General features: G+C 45.2%; 1 long non-coding RNA gene across 1 annotated transcript; it reads left to right on the top strand.

Annotated features, from left to right (window-relative positions):
• The first annotated feature begins 4 nt into the window (after nucleotides 1–4).
• On the top strand, nucleotides 5–7,789 carry LOC146704048 (uncharacterized). The gene is made up of 3 exons (XR_014922058.1): nucleotides 5–69; nucleotides 7,345–7,555; nucleotides 7,636–7,789. It is a non-coding gene; the product is annotated as an uncharacterized LOC146704048 (long non-coding RNA).
• The last annotated feature ends 3,702 nt before the right edge of the window (nucleotides 7,790–11,491 follow it).

Below are 11,491 nucleotides of genomic sequence, written 5' to 3'. Positions count from 1 at the left end.
AGCGTCAGAGATAACGGTGTGTTTAAGGCAGAGGATCCACCAACCGTCCCCCCTTCACATGTTTAAAAGGTAAGTGTGACTCTGGACACGCCCACTCTGTTTCTAATGATGAGTTCTGTCGCCATGGCAACCTGGAGCCTGCATGTACAGTAGGCTTCCTGGCTGATTCTGTCTGTGGGAAACTGGAGCATTTCATCATTAGCTCAAATAATCAGCTGGTGCTTCATCCTTGAAGGAAGCGCTCCTCAGACGGTTTCCTGTTTTGGATCTGCGGTTCCTTTGGCGGGCGCTCAAATTAAACATGTGAGCTCAGGTGTTTCATGTGGTCCTAATAGCCCCACCCACCTACCGTCCAAGCTTTGTTTCCCTTTAAAAGGGGAGGGACTAAAGGTGTTGGCTAAAGAAGGGTTATTATTAACTTATGCACAGCTGACCAAAAGTAAAAATCAAGAGCTGGAAATGAGCAGGAGGAGTTCACTTAATTTTTTTCCTTCAAGAATACACTGTGTACTTTTGTCTCCAAACTTTATTTTATGCTCTCACTCACACACACACACACACACACACACACACACACACACACACACACGAGTAAGAAAGAATAAAAATCATCATCGTTGTCAGAAGTTGACTTTAAGTGTTTCTGCTTGACAAACAGCAGCTCTGGGGTTCATTCTTCTTCTGTGGTTATTGAGCTTCAGTGAAGTTAAACACAGACACACACATGATGCTCTCTGTGTGTGTGTGTGTGTGTGTGTGTGTGTGTGTGTGTGTGTGTGTGTGTGTGTGTGTGTGTGTGGCTACAGTGATTAATTCCTCCCAGTTTGAAATCTGCAGACTCAACTTTTTCATCCAGCTGCTGAAGATTTAGGGGAAATAAAGCAGCCAAATCCTGATGGACGCTCAGCAGGAAGCTCAGCTCAGCTCGGCTCAGCTCGCCACTCTTCCTCGGAGAATGCAGCTTCATGAACCTTCATAGGGGCGGAGACAAGGTTCCACCAACCAATCATATTAAACATTAACCTGTGCCCAGTTTCTAACCTCACATTCAAACTGACATCTGTGTCCACAAACAATATCTCAGAGGAAGAATCATCCTGAGCCTCCTCATCATCACCTCTCAGCTGTAACTCAGCGTCCTGACAGCCCACTCTTCATCCTGACCTCAGTGTGTGTCCTCGTCCTTCGGCCCCTCATCATCCTCGGCTGGTTTTCAGAATCTGAATTCTGAAAAATGTTCCCATTTGTGACATTAATATAAGTGAGTGTGACAGCTGACTCCACCTACACCTGCCACACCACGACACGTGTTTGTGCACGCCCACATTAAACCATTCATACCTGACGATAACTCCCAGCTCAGAGCTCCTCCTCCCCGCTGCAGTCGCCGCATTTCAGATCCATAAAGCAGTGAAGCGGAGGACTCCTCTGCAGTCGTCCTTCAAAATAAATGATGGTAAAGTTACCTGCTGCACATCTAATGGCTTCTTCACTTCAGGGCTCAAAGCAGTAAAAGCATCTCAGAGAGAGGAGAGGGGGATTCACTCTGCCGTCGCCCTCACTAATGAACCACCTCATTAATGACTCACTAAAACCCGTCTCAGTATGCTAATAGGGTGGAGTTAGCCACGCCCCCACAGATGAAAAGGCAGAGGAAAGAAAAAGTTCAGAGAACAACTGACGTGAGCCGGCGGCCAAATACCACGAGGTCAGAGTTGAACTCTGACCTCGTGGCCCTTTGCTCTCCACACTATCATCTTCAAATAACAGTTATTATGTCCCCGAAAAGAGAACAAATGAGAGGAGCAGAGACAGTCTGCTCTACCAGGGGGGCTCTGAGGGGGTCCCAAACCTGCTCCTGTTTTGAAGCCTCACTTCCAGGGTTAACTCCGTCATCATCAACAGCAGGTCCACATCACTGAAGATGCTGCTTCAGTCCCTCTGCTGATCTGCAGCTGCTCTGACTCATGAAGAAGATTCTGAAAATCCTCCAGTTGGGGCAGGAGCTCTTCCTTGAGCCTGAGGAGGCGGGCACCGGAGCGTGAGCTGAGACGTCTGCTTCCAACTCGTCTATGAACCTCCACCGAGTGTCATTTTGTTGATCCGGTGCTGCTGGAAAAGAGCAACGTGATGATTCCTGCTTTAAAACTGGCCCTGAGATCTTTCACACAGCAGAGGCCGCTCGCTGCTTCATGATTTCCAATGTTTTCCGTCGTGTTTTAACTTTTCACTAACTTTCAAGGCCTCGCTCGGCTCAGCTGGCTGGAGGAGAGCTGGGGCGTCCCTGTAGACGGGCGCAGGAAACCCCAGAAATGACTCAGCAGCATTTGTTTGTAATAAGCAGCAATGAGCGCTGAGCAGATTTCATTAAACTCCCAGTTATTCATTAATAAGTGATCCTCACTGTGGAGCGCTATCTGCAGCTTTACTCACCTCATGATGTGCAATAACAGTTAAAGTGGATTCATTAAAAACACATTTATTCACCTCGACTCTGCAGGACAGCCACACACACACACACACACACACACACACACACACACACACACACACACACACACACTGTGGTGACGATGCTGATGTCAGCGCTGGCTTCGGACCTTCGTAATGAGCTCAGATAAGTTTAAGAGAACGATTTGTCGGAGAAATTGGCTGACGACGCTCAGGATTTAGAAACGCAGCATTTGCTGTTTCAGGAGATGAGCTGATGGGAGGACATTCATCTTTTTATCTCGCAGGAGCGATGGCAAAAACAGCATTTCCCAGAAGTCCTTGCTCCATCTGTCTCCTGCTCCGTGCAGCAGGAGTTAAGCAGGAAAAATATTCATGCAAGGAGAGAAAGCAGCTCGTGGTTTTGTCTGTTACCCTCGAGGCCGTCTGCTGGCATGCTGCGTGTGCGACTGACGCCTTCAACTTCATTGTTCACGGTTAAACGGAAGTCGAAATCTTCCCTCCTCAGCCTCACAGGTCACTGCAGGGCACACCGAGGTGATGTCCTGGAGATGGGTGGGACCAATGTCCCCTATAAGCTGCGTGCGTGCTGGCGCGATCTCTGCGCACAGAAAATCTGCGTGGCGAACAAAAAAAATCTAACCTGAACTGAAATTAAAATTAAGTATAGTTTTGTTGTGTGTCAGAACAATGAGGCGCCTGCTGAGTGTTACAGGAGTTACAGCAGTGATACATCTGCTGCTGTCAGGCCTGCAGGTATCAGGCTGTTGTTCTCCTTCATCTCATAGTGGACAGAAATTATTTTTGGAGTTACACAAATAATTTGTGTGGCATCAGATTTGATGCAGAACAGCTGATTGTTCTGTAAATAGTTTGAAGTGTTTGTTTAAAAAACGCCTTGGCTGCATTTTTAGGTAAACAGCTGCAAAAAATGTTGTTGTTTGCATAAATCAGTTATTTTTTTGAAGTAACTATATAATTAACTGCCCAACATTGGTCATTATTTACTGTATTTGCAGACAGAGTTACAGACTCTCTCCCAGACCACAGACTCACAATACAGTCACAGCTTTATATAAAAGAAAATAAAAAAATAGAAAGTTGTGTTTTCAAAATTGGAGTTGAAGTTATTTTTCCTTCCAATAGTGTTAACATGCTGCAGGTCATCAACAAGATTGTTTTAAATTTTCATTTTAAGTGGGCTGAAGCAGTTAATTAAAAGTAGTCTAACATAAATGCTGTAATTTGATTACTTTAATAAACATGTAACTTGGATGGATTCGATGCTGGCGTGACCACAGTGCACACGTCTGCTGTTGCTCACAGTGGTCCAAGGGACGCTCAGGGAGTTTGTGCGTTCGCTCAGACACATGAAACATTAGAGGGAACATTGGATGGGACTCCATCTCTCTGCAGATGTTCCTCTCAGAGTTTCCAGCAGCTGCTTCGTCATAAGGTAACAAAAGTACTTTGGACCCCGGTGTGGCCCCGCCCTGTTTTTGATGCTCATGGGCTCAACCGAAGCTGTTAGCCAGCTGTGGATCTGCATACAGAGGCTCAGGAAGTCAAACCGGCCTCTCTGCATCTCCATGGTGCTGACAAACCCTCCAAACCATCATTTCTCCGCTCAGGCACAAAGCGTTCTCCTGCTGATATTTACAAGGTCAGTACACTGTGCAGTCAGTCAGCGACTGCATGCAAATGCACAGACAGCATCTCATCAAAATACATTTACAGACAGCAGGATTACCTTCTGCTCTTTGCTCCTTAAAGTCGACTCCGCTGAGTTGTGACCTCCTTCCCGCCAGCAGCGTGAAACAGCCGTGATCGGGAGCTGCGCCGTGTTGCCGGTGAACAGATCAGACCGTACGGGAAGACCAAGACGAGGAGATGAAAGCTGATCGATAAAGACCGAAGCACGGTGAAATCTGAGGGCCCAGTTTGAGCCGCTGCAGCGTGAAGTGGAAATAATGCAGAAGGCTGAGAGCAGCTGATCTGACCATTAATAACTCAGAGTCACAGAAAGATGACGAGTTATTCAGGTTTACCAAAAACTGGACACGAGGAGATTTAAAGCCGAGCTCCTTCGGCTCTAAAGTGACCAGCTTGACCTCGACTTTGAGCCATCAGGTGGTCACTGTGTGGGAGCTTGATCAAATTTGGACCAATCCTGTCACTGTTTGGACAAAAGACTTTAATAAACTTGTCTCACGATACACGCGGGACAGTCTGCCACGCATCCAGCATGTAGAGACAGGACCATCTAGCTGGGCAGGAGACGGTCGGGTGTACAGCTCGGATCCTTGGAGGACCAAGAAAGAAAGAAGTGATTCAGAGGTCAAATGCATGTAAAGGAGAGAGAGCCTTTAATCGTCTTCACTTTGTTATTTATTTGCCTTTGTGATGATTTCTCGATGTGTTCAGTAAAATGAAAAATGTACATTTCAGAAAAGTGGAGTAAATACTGAAGGAAATTAAAACATAAATATTTTATATCTAATTATAATTAATTATTATATATTTATATGATATAATTTCATATAATATTATAAATAATCATTATTTACATTGAAACTTTTGGTGTCATATTAATCAGATGTATTAATTTCTTCATTTTTCATTTTGCCTCAGCTCTCCTTAGACACTGTAAACTCTGCTGATCACAAAGAAGCTGTTACAAGATGTGCTGGAATTTTACCTTAAAGAGTGTGTGTGTGTGTGTGTGTGTGTGTGTGTGTGTGTGTGTGTGTGTGTGTGTGTGTGTGTGTGTGTGTGTGAACCACAGGAGGATGGCGCGTGAAAGTGATGATGAGGATGTGAAAAACATCCTGAAAATGAATCTCTGTGGTTTTAAGTTTTTATCAGAGACTTGAAGGGAATCAAATCTGGAATCATGGAAGTGAAGTGAGTCACCTCCATGTGGCTCAGTCACACTGCAGTAAACACAGGACAGCATCTTCCTTGTGAGGAGGAGTCTGACTGCAAGTAACTGTGGAGGCCAGCTGATGGTCCAGAGATGAAGGTGTTGGACCCACAACCTCCGGGAGACCACTGTCCATCGTGTCTCCAAAATCCTGGTCTGACTCAGACTGACTGCAGTCGCTCTCAGACAGGTTAGCAAAGATCTGCAAATAACTGCCGTCTGAAAACACATCGGCAACACGTTGGAGTCAGTCTGCCGATGAGCAAAAGGGACGTATGTCTTTGAAATCGACAGATTTAAATATGGTCAATTCTAGTTCCAGAAACCCAAGATGGCGATGGCCATGAAGCGAACACGTGACAGAGGCTTTCTGGTGCTTTGCTCATTAATAACTGTCAAAGCATCCATCCAGGAGCTTGCATTAAATTACCAGGAGCCACCCTGTAATGTAGGCAGCTGTCCAAACATCTGCAAACATGTCTTCAGCACAGCCTTCATCAGCTGCTGCTGCTGTTTGTAGAAGAAACAACGCGGCGTGGACGACACTGGAGGATTTTCTTCTTCAGCGTCACACATGCTAAGGCGACGGCGCCGCCACTCATCACCTCTTCGCTGTCAGCTGAAATGTCACATCAGCTGCAACGCCGCTTGATTTCCAGCTTCCATCTGTTGGGGATCAACTGAGGTGTGTGTGTGTGTGTGTGTGTGTGTGTGTGTGTGTGTGTGTGTGTGGTTATGGCCTTACTGAGACTGGTCTGTTGCTCTCAAGTCATCATTTTCAGTCTGTTTGGTGTCATGGGCTGTTTCCCAGTTCAGGGTCTGCAGCCTTAAAGGCCGCATTTCAAGGCCGATTACGTCACAGCGACGCGCCGAAGGCTGTCCCAATTCAAAGGCTGCTCGAAATGCGTCCCTCAAATGCGTCCTTCATTTCCCTGAATTTTAAGGCTGTGGCAGTGTAGACTTCGTGGCCCAACATATCCCAGAATGCATAGCGCGGCGGTGGGTGTGGATAATTTTGCCGAAAAAAAACGGCGGATGAGGGGCGGCCGAAGAGTAAACTTTAAACTTTAAGTAAGTACTGAATATGATGTCACTTATTTATGTGCAAATGTTTAATAACGAAGAACATTAAACATTGCTGTTGGCCACATGTCGGCAAAGTCATGTGACATTAGTGACGCTTGTACTAACTTGGTTTTAAAGCCTTTACTTTAAAACAGTGGTTCTTAACCTGGGTTCGATCGAACCCTTGGGGTTCGGCGAGTCGGTCTCAGGGGTTCGGCAGAGCCTCCACCGTGACATGCACGGCTCATTTTGTGCACCAGTAAAAACATATCTATGTCTTGAATTTGAAAAAAATCCTATTTTATTTTTCAGTGACTGCGCATATGAAAGTGGTGGGGTTCGGTACCTCCAACAAGGTTAAGAACCACTGCTTTAAAATATACGCCGTCCAATAGCTGAGCTTAATCTTACAGAGAATGATCAAAGCTCATGTAGAAACAAACAAACACATGAACAAAAGATTTTCTCCTTCATTTCTGTCAAACACAGCTGTATGACACGTTTCCAGCTGTTAGTATCATGGTTGCTAGGCAACCTGGGCAGCGCAACGGAGGCTAGACCGTCCCACTTCACAAGCCTCGCACTTCCGGCCTTAGCGGTCTTTGAGTACGCGGCCCTTGAGGATCGTTGAGGCTGCGTACTTTAAGGCTGCAGACCCTGAATTGGGAGACAGCCACGGTCTGGGTGTGTGGCTGTAAAATTCCACTGAAGGTCTGGACCTCCCTGGTATCCACCCATGGGCAGGGCCTACAGCCTCCCTCACCTGAAGCTGATTGAGGCAATCAGGTTGGTTGCTGATGCTGCTTCCTCGCCAGTTCGTCCACTACCCTATGTTGGTAACCAGGCCTCATGCTTCATGTCTATGAATCTCAAGTGCTCTACTAACCTTGCATCTTGTGTTCTAGTTACTCCTGGAAATTCCATCACACTGAACCTCTCGTCTTGGAAATCTGGTTAACCCGCCTGCTTTCAGAATCATCTCCTTGCCTCACCTGCCTGCCCTCCTGCCCTTACACCACCTCGGGCCCTTCACCGCTCAGGACAGCTGTCACACACCACCAAAACCACCTGGACCGCACCACCTCTCCTTCAACGCTTCCATCTCCCACCTGCACAGTAAGACGAATATTTTCATAGCTTCCACCCTCTCCAGAACTCCTTGGCTACCGCTCTAACACTGCTCTCCTCTCTTCCAGTACGTACCTAATCACCAGCAGCTGCCGTTGCTTTCTTGGACCTGTCCCCTTGCTTATCCTTCTCCCCTGGCCAAGACCCTCACGCCCCATGTGTCAAGCTTTAAGTCAAGTACTATCATAAACGTCATTTTTGTGCTAGTTAATAAACCTTTGTTAAACCCCTTCCTCAGCCTCCGCTTTGGGTTTCCTGCACGTTGATTTTTGGTGCTCGGCCTCCAGCCGTTTTGTGACATTTGAAACTAAATTCTGATCATTTCCAAATATAAACCAAGATCTTTAAAATGAGGCAAAGGTTCAAACAGGACATGAAACAGCGTCTCTGAGCTCTTAAAATAGAGTTCGCCTATTTTGTGTGTGTGTGTGTGTGTGTGTGTGTGTGTGTGTGTGTGTGTGTGTGTGTGTGTGTGTGTGTTGATGTCGATGTAATGCAGGCAGCCTCTGATAACCAGTGACATCTGAGGCCCCGTGGATGAGATCGTGCTGGTTCTGCATGTCCCAGCGGGTCTCTTTGTTTGAGTCCAGTTCAGACTGGTTTATATGAGCTTTACCCAGCGAGTGCCCTGTAGGTGAATTAGAGACGAACAGGAAGTGAACAGGTGCAGTTTTCATGAGCAAACATGGCGGCTGGAGGAACGGAGCGGGCGCTTCAGATGACCTGTCGGAGTAAAACCTCGACCCTGTAATGGCCCGCATTACATTACACAGGTGTTCCTAATAAAGTGGTCAGTGTGTGAACAATATGTCAGTACTTTAGAGGCATTAAAGATTTACAGAAGATCGAATTCAAGTTTTAATAATTGAAGGAAACCCCACATACTGCTATTAAAGAGGGAGGTGAACTTGTTATATACAAGCAGCATTTTTACAGTTTTTAAATTTTAATTTATGATTTCATCCTAATAAAACAAATGGCTTCCTTGATATTAAACATCTGGCTCCAGGTGTTCATAGATTACCACCATGGTGTGTAATCAGTGCGATTGTGGCGACCTGGAGTAAACGTTCACGAGTATCTTAAGGACTGCGACACGACAGCGAGCATGTTCAATCCACCTTAAACACTTTCATCCATTAATAAACATAAACTGGGGAGCTTACAACAAACAGAAGAAGCAGATGTTCTTCCAGCTGTGAGACGTTCAGAGGTCAGCTGTGGGTTTAACACCACTATCCAAACACATCAGCAGGTTACATGTTCACAATTAACATGTACATGATCTGGGATCAGTCCTGTTGATGCTCTCATGAATAGACGGATGGCGGTAACGTCGCTGGGAATTATGGGATGGAATTATTTCCTCTCTTTTCCTGAAGGATGGTCCAGCGTGTCCTTAAGCGTCAGGGTCAGTCAGGATGCACGGTGGCGTGTACTACCTGAACACAGAGCGCCTCGCTCAGGTTTTATGGTAACGCTCGCATCACATGACAATACTGTCTCTCGTCCCTGAGCCCGAGCTGAACCAATCAGCTTCTCCCTGTGTGTAAACACATTCCTGGTATATTAAATAGTGAAGCTTTTGCATGTTTGCGGCACATCGTTTCTATGGCGCCGTGCTGGTTATTGAACAGAACTGAATCTACCGTGAAGTATTCCCAGTACTACATTTCTCCTCCATTTATGGAATTCAGGATCCGGTAACATCCCAGGAGGAACAGAAAATCTCTCGGGACCCCAAAACCAACAGGAAGTCCAGTGTTTGGAGTTCAGTGTGATTTTTGGCACAGTTCTCGGCACTTTCTGGCTTTATGCTTAAAAAACCTCCTAGAGAACCAATCAGACTTCCTGTTTGTTCAGTCTAAGGCCGTCTGTGACGGGGTGGCTCATTCCCGTGCTTTAAATCTTAAACTTAGCCGAAGGCCAAACGATAACCGAAGCCGACTCTTACTCGCACAGGAGGTGTGCAGAGCTTCCGGCGTCTTTGCCGAGTGCGAGGGGGAAACATCGATTGACAAACTTAATTACACATCTGCAGAACTGGAATAAAACTGAAAACAGCTTTTCGTCTGAGAAATAACCAGCAATCATCCTCTCAGCAGACGTGTGGAAAACATCAACACTCGAGTTTCCTCTCGTTTCCTTTCATCAGCAGGTGAAATCGGCTCCATCATCACAGCGAGAGCCTTTAACTGCGCCTCGGTGCGCCACGTTTAATGCTTTTTTGTCCACATATCAAATCAAAGGCTCGTTATTGGATTAATCATTACGAGTCTACTACTTTCTTTTCCTTGTGTGCCAATGAATTTCTCGTTGTTGTGTCCTGCTGGAGAAAACAAGAAATCTGAAGACATTAGTTTGAGGTTTCATTCATTAAAACAGACATTTTAATTTCTGTTGCAGTTTAATTAATGACATTTCCATTATTGATGGAATTACAAAGCAAGTAAACAAAAAGCTCCAGAAGGAATCGATCGTCTGCACTGAAAAAAGAACACGTTGGATTTATTACATTCAGTCGAGGACGTTGTTTCACGCAGATGTTTTGCTTTGGCAGCAACTTAAACAACTTTTAATCAAATCAAAATCAAAGTGTAATCAGCACAACATATTCATATTCAATAACCCTGTGAAGTTTGTGCTGATAACATGTGACCGAAACATGTTTAGATAAAGTCATTTGAGCTTTTCGAATATTTTAATCCTTCATATTCTGTCACTTTATTCCAACACTGTTCATTCACGTTTACTCTAATTCTACTTGGTCACTTAAAAACTACATTATCTTCGTATTACATAATGTTCAACAAAGTCTAGAGTCTGGTTGACATCAAAGTTTAATGGATTTATGACGACTTCCACTGCATCCATCCTCCTCACTTCCAACATAAATGAAGACAGAAACTAAACAGCAGTGATGTTTGTAGGGTTACTGAAGTTGGGCTAGCTGGTATATAATGATGTGCTACGTGATTGCTAGCGACACAGCTATGTTAGCATAAACAGTGAAGCTGGAGGATGAACGCTAACTTCTTTCCAGTTAACGTGAGGGTTCCTGATGGTTAGAGACAAATGCAATCGCATGGCAGGATGCTGTACATGGACCAAACTTCAGTCAGGAGAACAACTGAGATAATCCATCCACAATACGAGGTTAGTCATTCATATACTGCTGCTGGGGCTGCAGTTACATCGTAAGGTTTTAAACACTGAGCTTTAAAATGAACAGTGGTAACAAAAACAGGTCGACAGGGATCACGGACTGTTTTTAGGGGCTCGTTCAGATTAAATAGAACCAGATACAGAAAATTAAAACATGTTAAAAACACAAAAGCCTTATTAAACTCAGAGCAGTTTGGACCCAGATGCAGGGTTCATGCGTCATCACTTAAAGACTGGATTAGCCCAACCCCAATAACTGCGTGACCGTGGGAGCAAACCAGAGAGAACCCACTGTAAAGTAGCTTGATTGTGGATTTGAACCCAAGATCATCTTGCTGTGAGGCAACAGTGTGAACCACTGCACTGTCAATCCAGATTTAACAAAAGTAGGAAAGCTATGATTTCAAGCCCTTAACAGGTCAACACTAGCATACACATGTGTGCAGGTGTCTGCCCCTGATAACTGCTGTGATTTCCCTGTGGGTCGAAATCTCCTGTGATCTTGTGAATTTCGTGAGTCCAGGTAACCACTCTAACTAGATCATATCAGGTCATCTCAACAAGAACAAAATAAGTTGATGAATTTCCTGCAGATTAAATTACGTTCATCATGGAAACAAGAAATTATGTGGTTCAAATTACAAGTCAGACTTTTTAAATGTAACAACCTCCCAATGTCCTTGTTTTGAGGTTTTGTCCCAGGAATGATGTGATCGAGCAGATCAGAGTGCCCCTGCTTGTTCCTGCTGCTCTTCATCA

This window comes from Copadichromis virginalis, linkage group LG8, assembly GCF_057382275.1.
Source record: "Copadichromis virginalis isolate Kocher_CV1m ecotype Utaka linkage group LG8, C_Virginalis_male_GT1.1, whole genome shotgun sequence".
NCBI classification, from domain to species: domain Eukaryota; kingdom Metazoa; phylum Chordata; class Actinopteri; order Cichliformes; family Cichlidae; genus Copadichromis; species Copadichromis virginalis.
Note: the sequence above shows the minus strand (reverse complement) of the source record. Positions and strands in the feature narration are given on the sequence as shown.